The following is a 23794-nucleotide window of genomic DNA, read 5'->3' as shown; positions in this document are numbered from 1 at the left end:
TCACCTCTGTGGACTCATTCCGCTTCCTGGGTAACACCATCACCCAGGACCTGAAGTGGGAGCCCACCATCACCTCCGTCATCAAGAAAGCCCAGCAGAGGATGTACTTCCTGAGGCAGCTGAAGAAATTCAACCTGCCAACACGGACGATGATGCAGTTCTACACTGCAATCATCGAGTCCATCCTCACCTCCTCCATCACCGTGTGGTACGCTGGAGCCACTATCAGGGACAAACAGAGACTGCAGCGTGTTGTGCGCTCTGCTGAGAAGGTGATTGGCTGCAGACTCCCATCTCTGCAGGACCTGTACACCTCCAGGACATTGCGGCGTGCAGCTCGGATCTCAGCTGACCCTTCTCACCCTGGACACAGTCTGTTTGACCTGCTCCCCTCAGGCAGGAGGCTCCGGTCCATTCGCACCAGAACCTCTCGCCATAAGAACAGTTTCTTCCCCTCTGCTGTTGGACACATGAACAATAACCATATGACTGTTCCCGCCACTAACACATGACCCTACGCTGTGTCAATGCATCATTTCATCTCTGGCACTGATCACCACCTGCACTCATGTATATATCTTTCTACGTAGCACTCATAATTCTTATTCTCATGTATATATCTCATGTATATCTCATGCACATATCTTTCTTTCTACATAGCACTTTAATTCTTATTGTCTGCACTGAAGCACCGCAGCAATTTCCTAATGTTGTAAACCTCAACATCTGGCAATAAACCCATTCTGATTCTGATTCTGATTCTGATTTGATAACAACTGTCATGAAATAATTAATAATATCGTTAATGAGTCAGTTTAAGGTGTTTGTGGCTCCATCACAGATCCAGGCTTCTTCTGTAGGACACACTGCAGGCCCATGATGTGACTCCAGACATGTCTTCACCTCCAAGACCACGTAACACCTCGACACGATGTCATCAGCATTCAAATATCGTCGGTGAAGGAGGCGGAGCCAGAACAAAAACAAGCACACAGACCAATCAAATGTATTCATGAAGAAAAGTTGAGTCTCATTGACTTTGCAGTTTGTCCACGGTCACCTCAGATGACCTCAAGTCAACCTGTCAACCACACACACACACACACACTTACTTCTTTTAATGTCTTAGTGAGGACATCTGCTTGGCATAATGCTTTCCCAAGCTGCTAACCTTAACCATCAATGAATGCTAACCATAACCTAACCATAACCTAACTGTGACCCTGACACTAAGACCACATTTTGAGTCTCAAACATGTCTTCAAACTCGTGGGGACGGGCACTTTGTCCCCATATGTGACTGTTGGTCCCCACAAGTATAGTAGCATGACAATTTTTGGTCCCCACAAAGATATGTAGACATGGTATACACACACACACACACACACACACACACACAAAAATATAAATAAACCAATGAGAGGTCTGTGAGGCCGGTTCAGAAAGCGCGTGTGTGTTTGTTTCTTGACAAAGAGGCCTATTAGTAAGATCGATGCTCAGGAGCTGTCATCTGCCTGCCAACACACACACTAACACACACACTAACACACACACTAACACACACACTAACACACACAATTATAATTCCATTAGGGTTTTTCTAAGGCAGTAATCGAAGGGCCTTGTTGGCTGATATTCAGAGATGTAATCCCCACGGATTCAGCTTACACACACACACACTGATGGTGAGAGCAGATTTCACTGATTGTGTGCGATGTGATGAAGAGTCAGAGAACCTGACATTAAATTCATTTATATAAAAGTGTGCGTCTCGCACTCTTCAGACAAAAAACAGCGAGCTTGAGTCTGATTTCAGGGGTCACATGACCACTAACCACTTCTGCTGACAGTAATGGAGCATTATAATCAGCTGACTCTACAGTGTGGCCCTCTTTCCTGTACTTTCAAAATAAGAGCAAGGAGCTTGCCAGTAACTAAACAACACTATAGTGAACTCACTAATATGCCAAACATGGAGGTGTTTCAAATCTGTGGGTCTATTTTCTGCAGTGGAGTGATTCAGATGTGAAGCTTTACATCATAATAAACTACAGCTCGCTGTGTGTTGACTCAGTAACAGGTAAAATGCTTATCAGCCTGAACAGGACTGATGACAACCTGCAGCTCAGACCTCAGCGAGCTTCACGTATCAGAGACAAACCATGAAGTTTGTTTTTCATATGAGCGTTTGAGAGACGAGACGGCAGATCAGATTGAAACACTTGTTCCTTCGACATGCAGAGTAACACAAGCTCAGACAGGCGGCCTGTGAACAGATGCAGCGGCAGCAGAAAGTTTAAAGGGTTAAACTGCGCACTGAGAGCCAAGAGTCCTCCTGCTGCCCTCTACAGGCCGCCGCGCAAATTACAAGCATTAACACTGAAGCGCTGGCCGGTGCAGCTGTTTGTTTGTTTGTCTCTTTAAAGCAGAGGTCAGAGGTCGCCTCATCTAAAGGTTCATCCTCCGGGAGCAGCAGTGGGATCATTTCATATTCACGTCATCAGATCTAGATTTTCTTTGGTTTTTTGGTCCAGATGAAATGTTGTAAAGTTGATTAGCGTAATTAATCATCAATCAGCTGTTTAATGATTATCGATTGCTAATTACATTTAAACAAATGAGTATGAAATGATACGGATATTAATTAAAGTAATTACTGGTATTTTTATCATCATAATAAACAGGGTCATAGTTTAATATGGTGCGTGTAACACAGCTGTACTTCACCGTGATTCGGGCACGCGCACAGACTTTACGAGAGTCTGGCACTGGACCTGGGCACGCGCTGGAATGACTGGCGCTTTTATTGTGTTAAATTACGAACAGGCGTCTTTTATTTTGTAAAATAACCTCTGCTTGCTGCAAAGCAAAGAAACAGCGTGAGGGTACCTCGGAGGCATGAAGGTCCAGCAGCCGGTGAGACCCCGCTGAGCTCCGCTCGTCCCTCCCTCCCTCGGTCGGTCTTTCTCCGGTGTTCCTGCTGCTTACACGGCCGCTCCGGACGCATTGGATCTGCCAGCCTCCAGCAGCTTCCTCCACCTCCTCCTTCAAGCACAGTCAAAGCGAGTTTCCCAACACGGTTTAACGGCAATGCTGGCGGCGCTCCGGAGCCTCACTGACCTACTTGGCCAAGTTTTACACACCAAAAAGCGAAAAAAAATCAAAGACACAATCCAGCATATGTCCGGCCGGGACCGATCCCCGCGTCCACTTCACAGGTCACAGCGCAGGCCACGGGAGGTGAGAGGTGCGATCCGCTAGTTTGGAGATGAGCTCCGGGCGGCGCGCAGTCAGCTCGACCCCAACTGCTGCTGGACCGAGGAGGAGGAGAGAGAGGGGGAGGCAGGGAGGGAGAGAGGGAGGTCCGAAAACCATGGGAGAGAGAGAGCGAGAGAGAGAGAGCGTCCAGCTGTTTACAGCAGAACAAAACTCTTTCTAAGAAGCAGCTTCAGTCTGGAATGTGCCTCTAATCCCAGAGATTTACCCGTTTGGACCAGAAATTCTTTGATGGTGACATTTGGAAAGAAAGCGAGCTTCCAGTTACCCCTGAGCTGCTTCACAGCAGAGTTCAGAGGTTATTCTGCAAAAAGGTGTGCAAAAGTATGACTGATAGCACGATTTATGACAGATGTCCTACAGAACGACCACGAAGGGACAAAAAATGACAATAAACAGCAGAAAAAGCTCCCAAATGAAACAAAAGAAGGTGCAAAACCATAAAAATGAGCAAAGGAGACAAGAAATGGTCCCAAAGGAGCGTGAAACATGCAGAGTGACTGAAAATGACTACAGAACGACACAAAACTATCCACATGAGACACACATTACTACACACACACACAAAACAAGTATTTAAAGTGAGACGTAAAAGTACCACAGAGGCATAAAAGGACAGCAGAGACACAAAAAGATCCATAAAATGCTCCGAACACGACACGAAAGCACAGAAAGACTCAGTTCCTTCTTTGGTGAGGAAACACTGAGAGTCACGCAGCGTCCACACACAGACGTGACAAATGCAACAACACATTCAGCTGAACATTTACACACGACCTGTGTGTGCGTGTGCTCGGAAACAAAAGACTTTCACATAATCATGAGAAAAATCACAAGTTTACCACAGACGAGTGGGTAAAAGAGCAGCTCAGGTCATTTCTGGATTTTCCATAGTTCATAACTCCTGCTGACTGCAGTCTACACCAACAAAGACATGAACAACACACATGGAAACACTGGAAATCCCTTTTGCCACAACATCGTGAACGATCCAGATGTGCAGATGTTGATGACACAAGCTTCACCTGAGCCCAGCTCACGCGTGGAAAACATGAACTGTTTTGTAATTGTGTTTGTGTCTGTCAGTCAGACAGTCTACAGGCGGTCACCGTGGTAACCATAGGTGTAAATCGCCTCATCTTCAGGCAGGGCGATGAGAGCAGCGAGGCCGGCCCTGTTCCCCCCTGCAGGGCAGCTTGTCAGGGGCAGGATGTGACTGAGGAGCAGCTCATTGGACGCTGGAGGTGGTGGAAATGAGCCTCCAGGTGTTTTCCCTGTAAAACTGCACAGAGAGTGAATCAGCTCTCAGATGTGCGTTACACACACACTCATGTGACACATGCAGGCCTCATATGGAAGCACTTTGTGTCATTTTTCAGACGTCTGAGCGGCGATTCATAACGATTACAGCTGCGGGAATAAACATCCTCGGGTGACTCTGGGATTCATTCCTGAGGACTTAGTTTAGTGAGAGATTTTATACTAATCACTGAATGCAAGTCATTAAAATCAACGAAAATCAATATGTAAATATTTTTGTGCTTGTGCATGTTTTTCTGTTGAAAGCCGCACGCAGAGCAGCGCTTGAGTTTTAAAGGGCTGAGTCAAACCATCAGCATCATTCTGCCCTGCAGCCACTACAAGCACCAAAGGCTGCAGTTCCTCTGACGTCCAGCAGGGGCAGCGGTGAGTCCGTCTCTGCAGACTCACATGTTAATACTTTTCAGCACAAATAAACAAGTTCACACAAACTTTTTAATTTTTACTATAACTCACATGTTTGAAACCTAAGGTTTGCATTATTGTTCAGGAGTGGGGGGGTCGACAGTCGGATGGTGCTGCCGATGCAGACGCTGTACCGGTCTGTCGTGGTGAAGATCTCGATTTAAAGGTCTTGCTCCATCCCTACCCCACCAATGGTCACGAGCTCTGGGTAGTGACCAAGAGCTTCTTTTGAAGGGGGGCTGGCCTCTCCCTTAGAAATAAGCGATGAGGAGTTTGACCATCCGGGGCTCAGAGTAGAGCCGCTGCTCCTCCACATCGAAAGGAGCCCGTTGAGCTGGTTCAGGCATCTGACAAGGAGTGAGGTGTTCCGGGCATGCCTCACTGGGAGGAGGCCCAGGGCAGACTCGGGACACGCTGGAGAGATTATATCTCGTGTCTATAGCTCGTGTTTTAAAAGTCATCCAGCAGACCGGACTGGTGTCACGGTGGGACCGATTCTGGCCCCTGGGCCTCATCTTTAATACGCCTGCTCTAAAGCATGCAGAACTAAAACATAATCTATAAACATCGTGTCATATACAGTGACTGGTTTGGCACTGCCGATGGAGACCACAAACTCATCAGTAAAGTGTTTACAGAGGTCATAGGTCAGGTAAACCATGGGCTAATTCAGGGGTGGGCAATCTCAGTCCACGAGGGCCGGTGTCCTGCAGGTTTTAGATCTCACCCTGGGTCAACACACCTGAATCACATGATTAGTTCATTACCAGGCCTCTGGAGGACTTCAGGACATGTTGACGAGCTAATTTAGCCATTTAAATCAGCTGTGATGGTTCGAGGACACTAAAACCTGCAGGGACACTGGCCCTCGTGGACTGAGATTGCCCACCCGTGGGCTAATTACTTCATTGACTTCCAAACAACCAGAGGAGTCGCCCCCTGCTGGACAGAAGAAAGACTGCAGGTGTTTTTTTTTTTTTGTTTTTTTTTGTTTTTGTTTTTTTCAAAGTCAAAGTCAACTTTATTTGTCGATTCTGCCACATGTACAGGACATACAGAGAATAGAAATTGCGTTACTCTCAATCCCTAGATAAATAGCAAATGAACATTTAAATATATTTAAATATAAAAGTGATTAAAAATGCAAGTAAAATAATTAAAAAGTAAAAATTTAAATAAATACAATTTTACATATAACAAGAAAGCTATATAATATACAATATAATGGGTAAGTGACATTGAGTGTAAACCAGGCAGAGTAGTGCAAATAGGCAAATAGTGCAAATGGAGATTTAGTAGTGTACGGTAAGAGAAAGTGTAACAACAAAGTCTTATGAGGTAATGGCAGTCCAATGATCCACAAAGTGACTGGTAACTGGTGCAGGCCAGTGAGTGAGTCAGAGAGTGTGTGTGTGTGTGTGTGTGTGTGTGTGTGTGTGTGTGTGTGTGTGTGTGTGTGTGTGTGTGTGTGTGTGACAGAGTTCAGTGAGACCGTGGAGGAGAGAGGGGAGAGGGGGCAGAATCGGGAGGGAGTTAAGCTTCCTGACAGCCTGATGGATGAAGCTGTCCTTCAGCCTGCTGGTCCTGGCCTGGAGACTCCGCAGTCTCCTCCCCGACGGCAGCAGCTTGAAGAAGCTTTGCATTGGGTGCGTGGGATCAGCCGCTATGCAAAGGGCTTTTTTAGTGAGACGGGTGCTGTAAATGTCCTGGAGGGAGGGGAGAGAGACACCAATGATCCTCTCTGCAGCTCTCACTATGCGTTGGAGGGTTCTATGACAGGACGCATTGCAGGCTCCAAACCACACAGTGATGCAGCACGACAGGATGCTCTCGATGGTGCCTCTGTAGAAAGTGTACATGATGGGGGCTGGTGCTCCTGCTCTTCTTAGTTTGCGGAGAAAGAAGAGACGCTGCTGTGATTTCTTGGCCAGTGCTGTGGTGTTGTACGTCCAGGAGAGATCCTCTGTGATGTGCACACCCAAGAACTTGGTGCTGCTCACTCTCTCCACAGACGCTCCGTCAATGGTCAGAGGAGCATGTTGGGTGTGCATTCTCCTGAAGTCCACAACAATCTCCTTCGTCTTCTCCACATTCAGAGAGAGATTGTTGTCAGCACACCACGTGGCCAGGCGTCTCACCTCACTTCTGTAGTCGGTCTCATCCCTGTTGCTAATGAGACCCACCACCGTTGTGTCGTCCGCAAACTTGATGAAGAGGTTGGAGCTGTATGATGGAGTGCAGTCATGGGTCAGCAGAGTGAAGAGGAGGGTGTTGATCTGAAATACTTTGAAATGTGCAACAGAAGCTAATATTAGCTTAGAAATGACAGTCTTCATGAAGTGTTCCTGAATATCGTGTGACTGGGTTATGATGACAGATGCAGTAAATATGTGGTGGGTTTATATTTAATTTAAATCCACGGCTGCTGGAAAGTTTGTGAATTTCCCTAAAAATGTACTCATTGTTGTTAAATTATTGGTGATGTAGAAGAAACAGACGTTTGTTACCACATCTGTTCCCTCTGAAGGACCAGGCAGAGATTTATACTGGACAAACACAACCCGAGGATACACACACACACACACACTGGAATGCTGTCTGAAAAACAGAAGCAGATGTAAGAAAGTGTGAACACTAAAAATATATAGACACACACACACAGTGGGGGTAAACAGAGCTGGTCGGCTGGCACCGTCCTGTCACTGTTATTCCAAACTCAGACATTCCACAACTCACTTTCCTCCCAACAATTACCCTCCAGACTGTGTGTGTGTGTGTGTGTGCACGCAAGCAGCAGAGGTCAGGAGGTCATCGGCAAACAAAAGGAAAAGGACGACGGCTCTAAACTCTGACACTCGGGGTCCTTTCAGCAGCCCTGACGGTTCGAACACAAACAGGAAGTGAAAACGTGTTTTATGATTCAGTTTCACACAGTAAGGCGGGCTGACTGCACACACCTGGATGTCTTATTTTACACCTGGATGTTGCCGGTTTGGTGCTCAGTCTGAAGAAAGTTACAGCTGAGCACGGTGAATCGATCGATGTCTCCAGTTTTAAAATCTGTGCTCTCGACACAGGCCGAATAAAAGCGACCCTGTAGCATTTAGCACTGTCTCCACTGCTGCACAAACTTCTGCCTATGAAATATTAGCATGAAGAATGTGAGCCCAAAACCTACAACAGCCAGCAGTGACTCTGTCCCCACAGACTCAGACATGTTAACACGTTGCAGAAATAATCATATTTGTGATTCAAAGTCTTAAAACGTATTTTCTTTATTCTTGCTGTAAATTTTCAACAAAGTCCAAATCCAGAAAAATCTGTCGTTTATTAACAGTCATCTGTGTCCCTGGTCACTCCTGGTTTTAGTTGCACTGTTGTTTCTGGAGCCAGAAGTGATAGAATTTAGAAACGTGCTAGCAGCTAATACAAGCTAACGCATAGCTAGGCGCATGCTAATCAGCAACACCCAAATACAATCAGAGAATTTCACAGAGACTGGAGCTCACACGTCACGGTTAAATTGTTACTAAATTAACCTCACAGTCGTCAAATTATTGATCAGATGATGTCATTAAAAAGGCTCCAACAGCACAAACACAGGCCGGACGTCGCTGAGGTGAAGCCTAGCAGACAGCTAGCAGCTACAGCTAATGTCGATTTTATGAAGTGGGAATTATTTTTGTATCAGGCTGTAAACATGTTTATTTCTGCTGTAAAGTTGGACTCTGTAACATGCCAGTCTGTGGGGTCTGACTCACCGCTGGAGCCTCAACTGCCCATTAGAGGAAGTTCAGTTTTAGTACTTCCTTGTTGGTTGCAAAGTCACACGTTTTCCTGGATTTACTCCTTACACACACAAACACACAGACACACACTTAATTTCCCATTTGCTGGACAAAACTTTCATCACCACACCTGTAATTATTTATAGGAGCGACTGCAGGGACTTGTCTGCAGAAAGCTACGCGTGCACCCGAGGCAGCAGACTTCAAAGATACACATCAACAAATCAGCTGTTTCCAGCTGTCAGTGCCCACAACTTATCATCAGTCAATCAGAATATAATCAATTAATAAAAGCTCATAATTTATGAGGACGTTTTTCTCGTAGGTGGTCTTTAAAGAGAATGCAGAATTATGGCTCTTCCACACCTGGAAGCTACATCCTGTGCATCCCGCTCTTCCTCATCATCTGTGTCTTTTTCTAAGAGCTGCACTGACAGACGGGGAGTTCATCCACGTCCTGGAGGATGTTCCACGCCATCACACCGGTGTCAGCAGGTACTGAGCGCTGCTAACAAGCACAGCAGCTGTCTGATGTTAGCCTAATGTCTCCCAGACCGCAAACCGTGCTCTGCTGGCTGATCAAGTCTCTGTGCGAGCTCGGCGGCGTTTCCACAGTTATGCGGCAGTGAAATCTGAGCAGACTACTTTTTTCCTCCCAGCTCCACCAAGCTGTGGACAGAGACCGGAGAGGATGGCGTTCAGAAAACCTCTGCAGCTGGATTTGAAGCAGAGAGCTCGCTGTGGTTAGGCGGTGATGTCCGCCTCACCACAGAAGCTGTCGGGCTTTACCTGCAGCCTCACTGGATCATCTGGAGGCTCAGCGTGAGCGACGCCTGCACTCCTGTCAGAGTCTCTGAGCTTTTTCAGATCCTGGTGAGGTCACAGAGAACCGTCGTGTCCTGGTTTCACGTCTTGGCTGTTTCCTGCATGCCGGATCAGCTAACAGCCTCGTATGAAGTCACCGGAGCGCACACCGATATTCCATCTCTAATAACCGACCACATTTCCACTGCTAATGACACGGCAGCAGCCATCTTGGCTCCGCGCGCTGTCTCATTACAGACTGCAAAACCGATGGCGGCGTGGCGGCACGACCGACCTGCATGTGTGTGTTTGAGAGTGTGTGTGCTGAAGACGGAGGTTTGAAAGCAGGGAGAGTGTTAAAGGCTGCAGGTGTTTTTATAAGAAAGGCAGATTTACGCTGCCGTGCATCGTCTCCGTCGCCTCCGAACTCTTCTGATGATTCGAGCGTCATCGTTTCTTCTGTAACTGTCAACGCCGCTCGAGCAGGAAAGAGGAAAGAAAACTGGAAAAAAACCCAACCCCAGTCCCCAGAGATGACGGGATTTAGTCATGTGCAAACAGGAACTGCACAGACTCTGTGAGAGCCTCATGATTCAGCAGCAATAATATGAGGAGACTGTTTCACTGTGGAGGAGTTTTGGTCCACTCCTCTTCACAGCGTTGCTTCAGTGCATTGATGTGTGCAGCATTTATCCATGCACAGCTCTTTGAGCTCTTAGATCTGCTGCTGTACTTGATCTTTGTCCTGCTGATGACACAGTTTGGTCCAAGCTTCAGCTATGGGACAGACGTCCTCATACTGGTGCACAGAGGAGTCCACTCAGTGACTGTGAGGGGCTTAAATCCTCACCCTGCGCAGACGCTTGGTGTGAGGTGTCTGTGCAGATATGCTTGGATTTGTGTTTCATGGGCAAACATCTCCAGCCTGGTCTGTAAAAAGGGACGTAGAAGCTTTGCAAACCTCAGCTGTGCTGCCATGAACTTTGACCTGCTACCTGAGCCCTGGACAGTCTGGATGGAGCTCTTAGGTTTTTTGCACGGTCTGACCACAAACTCACAAAAGCTTTGCTTTTATAAAGTTTTGCTGATGATTAATTAATCAGGCGCATCAGCAGCACCTGGCTGCCTGCAGGAGGGAGACTTCAGCTCTCTGTATCTTAACGTTGAGGCGAGCAGGTCTGTTGTCACTGCTCTACAGTATACTCAGGTTGATAGGGCGTTACTCCTGACATCAATAGCAGCATTTTTGCACAGATGAAGTTCATAACTTGAGTTTTACATTGAGAAAATCACCTGGAGCTCCTGGGCGTGCGTCTGGCGCAGTAATCCTCCGTGTCTGCCTCCCATTACGGCTCACCTGTTGCTCACCGCAGATGTTGGATCGCTAACAACATCGTGTTTTCTCCCAGCAGTGACTGATGAGCTCCAGTTGATGTTTTTGGAGCGTTTTCCTCATATTTGTTGGTGAAACAGCAGATTTTCTTCATTATATCTGAATTCTGCTCAGATCGGTTTATGGCCTTTAATTAGCAGAGGAGTGGAGAGGCTTTCTAACCCTGCTGCTTATTACAGACTCACACTGAACGCGTATGTGTGTGAGTGTGGGTTTGGCCTAATCTTTCGGCATCTTTGCCAATAAGCACTTACAGCTGTGGTATGTAGAGTCTGCGTCCTTGTGAGGACCGCGGTGACTTCCAGACTTCCAGAGGGCTGCTGGAGAGCGAAGGGTGGCTTCAGGTTAGGGTTTGTAATCAGCTTGGATACCTGGGAACACACGTGTGTCAGTGTGGGTCCTCACAAAGACAGAAATACAAACATATATGTGTGTGTGCTTGTGACCTAAATGTTGGTTGCGTTGCGGTCTCTGGACCTCTTCAAGGGTGCGCGAGCCTCGACACCACAAGCACACAAGCAGCGCCTCAGCCAAGAGAGAGGGAGGCAGGACGGGAGAGGATGGTCGCCAAAAGGAACGAAGCTTTTCAGAGAGTCTTTGTGTCGACAGAGAAAACAGCAGAAGATACGTGGGGGAAACCTTCTCCTTTCTTTTCTCTCAAAAGACAAAAGTTAAAGACGATGTGGAGAAGATGGAAAAAACAAAAAATTAACATGAGAGGAAAATGAAAAAGAAGAAGTTACAGGAGAGAAAAGCCAGAAAACCAAAGTGAAGAAAATCAGACAAAGAGAGGAACAAATAAAAAACACAACAGATGTTTTTAATTTCATCCTTTCTGCTGAGCTTTTAGTATTTTCTTCCTTTTCTCTTGTTTAAACGAGCCTTCAGGAGCATCTGCTGGCTCAAACCCTTCAAAGCTTTCCTGCTGTGAGACATGTTAATACGGCAAACAGGAGGCGCACCGAGAAGGTGACTCTGGGGGGACTCGAACCCACAACCCACAGCCTGACGTCATCATTTTCTTTTCTGTCCCTCGTTCACAGATTTGGCTCCAGCCATTCTCCTCCATCTCTCTCCTCCTCCTTGTCCCAGCACAGCAGGCGTCCACCCTTCACTTCTGACCCTCTTTAACGTGTCAATGACCAGGAGGACGAAAGGAAGTGACCTCAGCCCGCAATGTGTGTTCAACAGCCTTGAAGGGTCAGCTGTGGTGAGAAAAGTGGTTTGTTTTTATATGTGGTTCGAGAAAACGTCTCTGCCTGCGCACGCTGCAGTGCTCTTCAGATAAAAACATGTGCCGTGCTTCATTAGTCTACGGGAATTCTCTAAAAAGGAAATCTTCAAAATATTTAAACATCACATGTGTATTTAAGTGGAAATTCAATCCTTTTCAGGTATGAGCTCCAGCAGATTGAAATTCAAGGATGCTTGGAGGCAGCTGAGGTGGTCTGGGTCTCTGACCACGATGAGGTATCCTGGGCATGTCCTACCAGGAGGAGGCCCGGGGCAGAACCAGTACAGGCGGGAGTCATTACACCTCTCAGCAGGCCTGGGAATGCCTCGGTGTTCCCCCAGGTGAGCTGCAGATGGTGACGGGGAGAGGGAGGCCAAGTCTTCTCTGGTCAGGCGGCGTCCCGTGCAACCCGGCCCAGATAAGCAGCAGAAAATGGGCGTACAGAGAGTTTGAACGTGTGATCTAATACGTAATATCTACCCAACAAAGATGGCGGCTGCAGCAGAAGAAAAAAAGATAGACTAAAATATTTAGTGTTTATTGCCTCAAATCAAAAATCTGAGAGCTGCAGACTGAAACTTTGAGAAGTGCTGCTGAGCTCCAAACGCTGCAGACACACCGTGAGGAGCTTCAAAGTCGGGACTGAAAACTGCTGTAAAAGAGTTTGTGAGCTGAAGAACGAGCCTGTGCACGAGCAGCAGCAGTGTATGCAGAAACTCCTGCGCTGGTTATTAATGCGATCGCTGACCGCTGATCTGAGATAATCACAACCTCTGATTCCGAGCAATGCTCCTATAACACAGGCACGCCAACTGTGTGTGTGTGTGTGTGTGTGTGTGTGTGTGTGTGTGTGTGTGAACAGTCATGTTGTGGGAACATAAATCTGGTTACACACTCTCGTATTTGAGGAAAAAAAGTCGCCAAATGCAAATCATTTAGTTTCCAGTGTTTTTAAGGTGAGGGTCACAGCTCTGAGTGGAAACACGACTGTGTAGTCGTGTTTAGTCATGTCTGCAGTTTCAGCAGTGGGGGAACACACACCAAGGTTATTATCATTAACGAAAACTAACGAAATAACGAAAACTAGAAGTGAAAAGACATTTTCATTAACGGAAATTAAAAAAAAAAAAAAGGAAAACTAACTAAAATTAACTGAATTTATAGCAAAATGTGTTTAGTTTCATTGATGTGTGCGTGTCATACAATAGTCGAGGGTGAAAATGAAGTTTAGTTTCCAGATTTTTCTTGCTGTCTCATTATGCCAGCAGGTGGCAGCACGTTAGTCGAGTCGTCTGTGTTGTTGCTCCGCCCACGCGCAGAATCATGTCAAGAAAAGTCGGGAGAAAGCGCCAGAGTCCAATTTGGGATTACTTTGAATATGACTGTGTTTTGGATAAAGCAAGTGTCTTGTAGTGGAAAGAGACAAATTATGAGGGACATTTCTAAAGGGAAAAAATCCCACAAACCTTAAAGTGCGCTTGAAAAGCTCACACAAGAAGGCTAACCTAGCTTAGCTTGAGAAGGGAGCACACTCAACCCTCATCCCCAGAAACAGAAGCTAACCCCAGGCAAGGCAGCGTGATGCAACCTGAGACAACAGGACGGGGACATCTACATAACTGTGTGAGTCAAGTGCCTTCAAAAAGTTTATCAATTCACTTGAACCAAAATTACGAACACCCGGTGCTGCAAGAGCTAATAGTCTCATTGGGGCCAAGATATACATTTTATAGTTGCCTGGTATCAGTTGGTTGTTCATCTGCATTTATTTATTTATTTATTTATTTATTTATTTATTTATTTATTTAAAGAACCCATAGGTGGGAATGTGAGTTGTCTGTCTCTGCGTGTTAGCCCTGCGACAGACAGGCGACCTGTGCAGGGTGCAGGGTATGGTAGCTGCAATAGCAACATACCCAAGGATGAGCAGAAGAGCATGACTGATATGATGCAACTGGGATTTTGTTGCACTTAATTATTGCAAACAACTAAAACTATAACTGAAACTAATCAAAACTAAACTGAAACTAATCAAAACTAAACTGAAACTAATCAAAACTAAACTGAAACTAAGGATTTTCAAAAAACTAAAAACTAAACTAGCAAACAATTGGTAAAAACTAATTAAAACTGATATAACATTGAAAATCTGAAGTCAAAACTAAATAAAAATAAAAACTAATGAAAATTGCAAAACTATTAAAACCCTGATTATAACACACACACACACACACACACACACACACACACACACACACACAGCGTGATGACTGGACTCTGCTGAGCTGCTCTTCATCCTTTTAGCTGATAACAGCTTAATAAGAACCAAAACTGCAAACGTTTTTTCTTCTTATTTCATTTCCAGTGTTTGCTGTAAATGAATGTTGGAACGTTTGATGCATCATTCGATTGATTATGTGAGATATAAGTGCCACCTCTCCCCGGTGGGGGGGGGGTCTCCCCCTCGATGGTCTGACTCATGCTCTGTGGGCTGCGTCGGCCAGTGATCAGTGAATTTACCAACGCTTACCTCGAGACAGTACTGAGGCTGGAATCCAACAGAGAAGGATCGCTTTAATGCAACAGCCACAACGTTTCTGAGCTCCACGGTGCAAAGATGATCCAGTTTGACACTGAGCTAATAAATCATGTGTAGACTGCACGGTTTGAACTCTAACGTCTCCTCCAGCATCAAAGTATTTACAAGATGTTAAAGAATATACAAAATAGATAAATAAATAAATGTTTGTCTCAAATTTTAAAGTGACTGAAGAAGAGCCAAACGCTGCAGGCAGATCGTGAGCTGTTAGCGAGCTGAAGAACGAGTCTGTGCATGAACAGCAGCAGTTTATTAATGCGCCACACGTGCAGTTACATCACTGAATCCAGCTGTCACTCATCTGAGGTGATCACAGCATGTGTGTGTGTGTGTGTGTGTGTGTGTGTGTGTGTACCATAAATCATTACAGTTTATGGTCTCATATTTAAAGTGAAGGTAAGGCTCAGAGTTATGAGTCTCCAGGAAATGAGTGGAAACACGACTGTTTATGATCATCCTGTGTTTATTCATGTCTGCTGTTTCAGGCTGGGGGGCGCATTGACACACACACACACACACACACACACACACACACACACACACACACACACACAGATTCCTACTTCTTTTGTGTTGTGAAATGTGTTGTCTTCAGTAACTCAAACTTTTTGTAGGATAATCTGAGCCTGCAGCCTGGTGTATCAAGCACCGCCTCACTTGCAGCATCAGCTGATGCCCCTGGTACTGCTGTAAGATGCAGGTGAACAGAAAGTCCTGTTTGTGCATTAAAGGCTGTTTGGATAACTAACACATTAGAGACGAGCTGGGGCTGACAGGCCCCTCCCCCTAATCCCACAACCTGGAGCTGTGCTGCCGAAGTGTGAACAGGCTGGTTCCCTGAGAGCTCCATGAGGCTCACTATGAGGCTCTGTGGCACAATGGACAGACTTAGAAAATTATTAATGTAAATATTTGACACACACACACACACACACACACACACACACACACGCACACACACACACACACACACACACACACACAATGACAGGAGGACGATGTCATTAAAACCTCTTTCTCACTCAGTCAATATGAAAACATGAAAACATGCAGAGACGGTAATGACAGGTGAGCTGCGAGGCGATTGGCTGGAAGGATCAGACTGGTTTCTAATCACACGTGTGCAGATTACAGAGCAGCTGCTAACGTGTGACGCTGACTTTATAATAGACGAAGATCACAAAGCTCGCTCAGCACAATCGGCTGTGTCATCATCACACGCCGAGGATGATGTAACCCGACTGCGCCGGTGGCTTTTATTGTGAAACAGACGCATTAGATTTCACCAAGACTAAACAGTTCTGGAAACTACCCACCGGGGAAGACCCCTGGAAACACCCCACCCCACAAAGCCCACTTAAAACATGTTGAAATGAGATGTAAACGGCACGGAGATGTGGTTTAAAAAACCCAAACACATCTCGTTCAGTTTGGCTGAAAAGGCCAAATCGTGAACTTCCCCTAAGAGCCGGCTTGCTGAGCCCGAGTCCTTCAGCCTTTCAGCAATACTGCACCACCCACATACGCAGGAACAATATGTAATATGAGCCTGTAGAAACTCACCATGCAGCACACCGTGAGACATCTCCACTCCTCCAATCACAGAGCTGATGATGCTTGATTTATATATCGTATAAACCAATGACATCGCATAACGTCTGGTGAAAATCTCACAGATGGACTACAAAGAGCTGCTCCTGTTGTTTTAGGCAGGCAGTATGAACACGGACGTCCAGCTGAACAAATCGCTTCACCACTGAGGTTCAAAACAATAAAGTTTAACAGTTACAGTGGTGACACGAAGCCCTGCTTGAACTTTGACCTTCACAAAGCTGTCACCCCCTCCATAAACCGCGTGCTGGGTGTAACACTTTCAATAACACAGCACTGTACTACATTCACTTACATTTGTGTCGATATTTGAGTTACAAAGGTTCTTCAGCTGTGTGCACGACGGGCAGATCGAAAACCTCAAACAAATAATTCAGATACCGCCTGTCTTCTCCGCCCGCCTTTTCTCACCCCAGCCGGTCGCAGCAGATGGCCCCGCCCCTCCCTGAGCCTGGTTCTGTCGGAGGTTACTTCCTGTTAAAAGGGAGTTTTTCCTTCCTGCTGTCACCAAAGTGCTGCTCACAGCGGGTCATATGATTGTTGGGTTTTTCTCAGTATGTGTTATTGTAGGGATGGATGGTGTCTCCTTTCCGTTTTATGGAGGACGCTCAAATGCATCCTCTTGTGAAAGGAGGTAATAAAGGAAGCATTGAAAGACCTTTCCTTGGTATTTAGACAATCTGCTCTTATGGCTGTGATAGAGATACTCATGGGTCACTTCAGAAGAATCAAAGCTCTTCACATGCTGAGAAAGTGTCATCAACAGCATGAAAGATGGACGTACCCGATGTGACATCGCCCACTGGTTTGCGTCCCGTTCCAAAGCCTGGAGACGACCGTTTTCACCGTTACCATGTCCTGTAACCAGACCTCATTCCTCACAAATGACCAAATTTACATGATGGACTTCATGTTTCAGTATAAACTAAAATAAAGAAATGAAGTCATCAGGAAAGTGTTTGCAGAGGTCAGTGCTGAGGCCTGTTTTCCCACAGTCTTCTATAGGACAGAAAGTCTGTTTGCAGCCACACCTACCACCCCCTGCAGGCCGTCAGAGAGAATGCAGGTTTAGGGCACTTCTGCTCTGGTTTCACTATGTCCACCTTTATAGTCTCTGAAAAGTATCTGCTCTATAGTTGGAGGTAACAGTGTCAGCACTGCAGGAACCACAATGGTCCTCAGCTCCTGCAGTGCTGGCACAGAAGACAGGAAGAACTCCAGCAGTTATGAGAACCATGGAAAGATCCTGCTGCCTCGAGGTACGAGACTCATTTCAATCCCAACAAGCAGATTAGCTTTTTAAATGTGTGAGCGGGGCCACATGTTCGTCTCAGCACGATGACTAACAGCAGCAGCTATCTGTCTGTGGTGACTCAGACGGTTGGTGGACGAGGTCAGACGGTTGGGTCCTCAAGACAAACACACACACTGAAGTATTTTCCATTTCATGGGTTTAATATTTCTCAGGCTTTTTATAGAAAACTGCTGATTCTCCCTCTTATCTCGTTGTCCTCCCCGTCAGCCTCAGCCTCCTCCTTCCTCCATCTCTGTGACCATTTTAAGCTCCTCTGTGAATTATTTCTGTCACAGCGGAGAACTTGTTCTATGAAACATCTCTTCAAACCCACCTGCCCAGTAAATGTGAATCTACAGTCAGCAACCACACAGTTTCCCTGCAGAGCTAACAGAATCTACCAGCTCCTCCAGAGATCGTTAGCAGACGAGTGTCTTTGATGAACAAATGGACCAGAAACAGCAGCTCAGGGGATCAAAGTGACTGCCTGCATGTCCTCTTCAGAAGAACCACAAAGAGAGACTAAAAAGCAAAAAAGGGAGATCTTCAAACACCTGCAAAAGCACCGCAATGACAGATAAAGTGAGAAAGGGAGGATTTATGAGTCCAAAACTACCACAAAGACATCAAGATAACACAAAATAAGCAAAACACGTCCCAAAAAAGCTGCAAAAAGCAAGAACGAGGCTGCAAAGTGACACAAGAGAACATTATGAAAAGAAGCAACCAAAACAGCACAAATATGTAAGTAAATGACAGCAAGGAGAGTGCAATAACCATAGACAGCTGCAAGACAGAGCAGCCATACAAAGGAACAAATACACACTCAGAGATCATGTTCTCCCGGTGCTGCAGACCAAGCTGGTGACTCTAACCTGGCCGTACAGTCGGTTGGGGTCCGTGGCAGCGCCGGGCTGGCCCGGCTCTGCCCCTTTGAGGCCCGTACTGAGGATTTCATCTCTCAATGACATCAAACAGATGGCAGAGCAGAAAAAGCTGTGACAGACTGAGTGTTCAGAGCAGGCTCACAGGGATTACTGTGCATACACTGAGCTCATTACTAGAAACTGTGGCCATGTTTAATATGAACATCCACCAGAGGAGCAGGAGATTTATACGACAGGAAAGAAACGAAAGCAGAAAAGGTCCGCTTTAATGAGGAGGTGCTGGCAGGAGAGGGTGGGTTTACCATTGATCAATGTCATGATCATATCTGGCAAACGGAGTTCCTTAGAGATGGAATCTCCCCATCAAACATGACCCAGATCTCCGTTTCCACAGTTTACTGATTACTTATACAATAAACATGATAGTCGCTGACGTCCTTCATAAATACAAAGTCTGGAGTCATCAACCAGTTCCTGAAAGCAATCAAACTGTCCAAATGATTTCAGCTGTAAGCGATCGCTGTGGCTGTTCTCACACGTGATGCAGGAAAGATGGAGGACGGGGTTAAGCTGCTCTCATGTCGAGGGTCCCGCAGAGACAAACGGCGCATACTGCAGGAAGAAGACGCTGAAAACAGAGCACGAGTGCAGTCATTAACGCTGCTGCGTGCTTAGGTTTACTCGCTGATCCTCAGCTTCACATCTGCACTGAGTCAGCCTGAGAGGGATTCTTCTCTGAACCCTTCAAATATCTGTGAAACTGTGAATTCTGCCGCACATGAACAGAGCCCATGAACCCGGAGAGGCCGAGAACGACCGCTGAGCGCTAGCAGAACATCTGCGCGTCGGTGCTGACCATGCAGCCCATGTGGTGCAGTGTGCCTCGTTCACATCTCTGCCACTGCAAGAATTTATAGCTGTGATTTCCCAACTTGATACTGTGATTATCTCAGGAGATAAAAATGCTGCACAATCTGATCGAATGTTTCCTCAAGATAACATAGCTGAAGTCTGAAATCATCACGCTGGGCCCGGCTTCAGGATCCTGAGCACCGACTGATATCCAGGCATGAAGCACACAAAGATGCAGTTTCACAAACAGAGGAGGAGGAGGGGGCACAAAGGATGAGGGGGGGAGGACTGAAACGCGACTGACCTCCAGTGAAAAATTGAAACCAGTTGTGTTTCTGTGTGTTTGTGATGTGATGTGAGAGGAGGCCTGTATTTTTTTAAAGCCGTTCCCACGACACCAAACGACCTCGGGCTCTCTCGCCCTCTCTCTCTCTATAAATGGCTCGTCTGGTGGCGTTTTGGTGACCAGTCAGACTTAAAAAGGACAGAGAGAGCGAGAGGGGAAACTATTCAGAGAATGAGACAGACGGGCGAAAGCGGCCGTTCGGCTGGGTTTAAAGGAAGTTAGGACATGAACTGTTTCTTTCCAGAGGCTTGGGAAGGATTTCAGTCCCCCGTCTGTGTGTGCAGGCCTGCAGGCACGAGGTGGGGGGGCTCAGCTTCCTTAGCACAAAGACAGCTGGCCTGCTTCTGTCCGACACCTGCACAGCTTCCTGAACACGCTGGAGCCGCCGTGCTGGATGAGCCAGGTCTTTGTTCAGCTCTGAAAACAAAAGGTTACGGCCCGCACGTCGCAGCCTCTCATCGACCACGAACAGAACCACAAAAAAACTGTTTATAGCAAAAAGTGACAGCTTGTTTTCCTCAGTGGGAACAAATGACCTGTAAGGGTTTCAAGCTGCCACTTGGGTCCCCGTGTATTTATGTATTTATGTATTTATGCTCCGGCAGAGTGAAAAACTGCAAACGCTGGCCGGACATGCGATGGTTAAACATGTGATTACAATTAGGCAGGAACCAAAATGTCCCAGTATAGGAGTGTACATGGAAACCACTCATTCACATCAAGAGGAACAAAGGCCACGGATCTACTCTGAAACAGAAATATTCTCCTCCAAACTCATCAACACTGTGCAACAGAACCAGAATTTTACCCTCTAACATTTCTGAGTATGAGCACGTATGTTACTAATAATCCACACGTCTGTGTTTGTCCAACATCAGCAGAGCAGCAACCAAAGCTGGCACGAACATTTATCTGATACCTTATAACCACATATAACAACAACTAAAACTGAACGATGGTGTAGTACGGACCTGGGAACCATGACTATGTGTACACCTTTCATTTTGTCTGAGCAAACACCCAACACGCATAGCAGAAACTGGCAACTGACAATTTTCTAACATCAGGATAAAAACACTGCAGATCAGATTTATTATGTTGAGAAAATGTTTAGGATGAGCGACACGAGCACCGATCCAGCTGCAGCTCACAGTCGTGACCATGAAAAGCTCTCTGACTGCTTCGTGTCTTTGTAGCGTGACTGTGACTTTTCAGTGATTTAAACTATTCCGTACATGTACCCTGTACGTCCTACATCTTATGTCTCATTACTGAAGAAGGGGAAAAAGCCAAACCATTAAAGTCAAGTTGGCTTTGGTCCATGAAACATTTGTGCCCAGGGTCTGTAACTTGATGAGCCAGACATGGCTAACTGCATGGAACAAAGATTTGGAAACTGAAATCTGACCACAGACCAAACGTTGCTGGATGAAGCAAACAGCTTCGAACTTTCCATCAGAAAAAGTCTGAAGAGCAAACTGTTTACTTCTTAGACTTAGCATAAGATTCTGATTGTACAGCAGGTCGATCTGAGCAGTTGTTTAAAGGTACAGTGTGCAAAATCTCATCGCTAGATGTCAGCAGATTACAGATGGTAATCAAGTGAGTTCTGTTTTCTTAACTCTCCTAATTCATTTTAGCTACAGTGGACAATGTAGGACAAATAATCTGTAGTGAGTATAGTCTGTCAGTCCGCTGTTTACCTCAGCTGTTAATGGGGCCACGTCCATTTCCTCTGAAAGAAGCTGTAAAACTTTGTGAAATGAGTCTGATACGAGTCGATGAATCACTACAGCTCATTTCTCTCCAATGACAGCGATGCTGAGGAGATCCATCCATCCATTCGCTTCTGCTTATCCTTTTCAGGGTCGCGGGGGCGCTGAAGCCTATCCCAGCTGTCATAGGGAGAGAGGCGGGGTACACCCTGACATCGTTTGAGGATATCCTGAACTTAGCTGTTAGCATATCTTATGTGCTTTTCACTTTTTAAACAGCTGTTAGCTACTCTTAGCCTCTCATAGCTGCTGTTAGCCCTTAATAGCCACTGTTAGCCTTTTTAACAGTTGTTAGCTACTGTTAACCTCTGCTAGCTGCTGTTAGCCTCTGTTAGCTACAGTTGGCTGGAACTCTCCCACAGTCTGTCTTTGTCCTGTCTTCATACACTGACGTCTAATCAGTCGGCAGATGGCCACGCCTCCCTGAGCCTGGTTCTGCTAGAGGTTCCTTCCTGTTAAAAGGGAGTTTTCCTTCCCTCTTTTGCCAAAGCACTTGCTCATAGTGAAAAACTGAATTGAACTGAATTATTGAAACTCTTTTAAATGGTTCAAACATTGTTGGACTCTTACTGAATAAACTGTCACACGATGTGAGGATATTATCAAACTGTTTATCAGAGGAAAAAGTGTGTTTTTTGACTTATTTAGGAGATGAGGCTGATCTTTAAATCAAAATAAACTAATAATGTATACCGTGTATGTGGTTGGTCTCTAACCACATAAACAAAATCTAGTTGGACAAAAGAGCTAGCGCTAATGTTCCCCCTCGTCAGATTCCAGAAACAACCAGATATTCGTCATGGTTACTCAGTCCATCTTTCACATACATACTACTGTATCTTAATAACTGTACTGTTCCCACAGTGCACCGACACCTCTGTCCTCCTCCCTGTTGCTCAGGTGATGTCAGTGATGGGGGATGACTGGTCTCCCTGTTTCAGAACAAAAACCCAGCTGACTCACTGCACAACCTTCACCGTGTGTGTGTGTTTAGCTCCATATCTGGGAAGTGAGCTAATATCAGTCTTCAGGGTCTAATTTTAGAGTAGTGTGTTTTATTGCAACACCAAGGACGCAGTGAGCCCATACAGTCTCCCTCTCACACTCAGTCCTGATGTTTCCTATTCGGTGGGTCCACAGAGACCCAAGCCGGGCCGCACTCAGCCAGCTGGACCCAGAAATCACCAGGAATCATCCACGGCTGATGAATTCATCATGGAAAAAAATCATTCTGACAACAACAGATGCCTCAAAGCACTTTCTATTGTAAGGTAAAGACCGTAAAATATTACAGAGAAACCACAACAATTAGACAACCTTCATTAGTGAATACTTGGTGACAGTGGGAAGGAAAAACTACCTTTTAACAGAAAGAAACCTCCAGCAGAGACTGGTCGAGGGTGAAGGGAGGAAGACAGAACAAAGACACGCTGTGGAAGAGAGCCAGAGATAATAATAAGTAATGATTAAATGCAGAGATGTGTATAAACACATAGTGAGTAAAGAAGAAACACCCAGTGCATCATGGGAATCCCCGGCAGCCTACGTCTATTGCAGCATAACTAAGGGAGGATTCAGGGTCACCTGGTCCAGCCCTAACTATATGCTTTAGCAAAAAGGAAAGTTTGAAGCCTAATCTTGAAAGTAGAGATAGTGTCTGTCTCCTGAATCCAAACTGGAAGCTGGTTCCACAGAAGAGGGGCCTGAAAACTGAAGGCTCTGCCTCCCATTCTACTTTTAAATACTCTAGGAACAACAAGTAGGCCTGCAGTGTGAGAGCGAAGCGCTCTAATAGGGTGATATGGTACTACAAGGTCATTAAGATAAGATGGGGCCTGATTATTTAAGACCTTGTATGTGAGGAGCAGGATTTTGAATTCTGGAGTTAACAGGAAGCCAAAACAGGAGAAATCTGCTCTCTCTTTCTAGTCCCTGTGAGTGTATGAATGTAGACAGACTTGTAACTGATCTCAGGTCAGCAGGTGGCTTGTTCCCGTTAGCGAGCTGGTTATCAGTGCCATCATCGCTGCGGCTGAGTCTCCACCCACTGAATGAAGCATGTTTGGTGCTCCTTCCTTCACAACCAGCGCATCTCTGCAGCCGTCCTTACTGTGGAGAGTTTGTCGGCCATTGTTGCCTTTAATATTTTTTATTTTGTTCTGACCTGATTAAAGCCCGTGTCCATGTTGAAGCCTCCATTTAACACAAAA

At 46.0% G+C, this 23794-nt stretch overlaps 1 protein-coding gene across 1 annotated transcript in view; it reads right to left on the bottom strand.

Annotated features, from left to right (window-relative positions):
* plekhg2 (pleckstrin homology domain containing, family G (with RhoGef domain) member 2) overlaps nucleotides 1-3295 on the bottom strand; it is a 65144-nt gene extending 61849 nt beyond the window's left edge. The window contains exon 1 of the mRNA XM_085244503.1: nucleotides 2890-3295. The gene's annotated coding sequence lies outside the window, so the exon portion shown is untranslated. The remainder of the gene's footprint in view (nucleotides 1-2889) is intronic.
* Nucleotides 3296-23794: the final 20499 nt, after the last annotated feature.

The sequence above is a fragment of the Mchenga conophoros genome, linkage group LG14 (genome assembly GCF_057382185.1).
Source record: "Mchenga conophoros isolate Kocher_MC1m ecotype Shallow Benthic linkage group LG14, M_conophoros_male_GT1.1, whole genome shotgun sequence".
NCBI classification, from domain to species: Eukaryota; Metazoa; Chordata; class Actinopteri; order Cichliformes; family Cichlidae; genus Mchenga; species Mchenga conophoros.
Note: the sequence above shows the minus strand (reverse complement) of the source record. Positions and strands in the feature narration are given on the sequence as shown.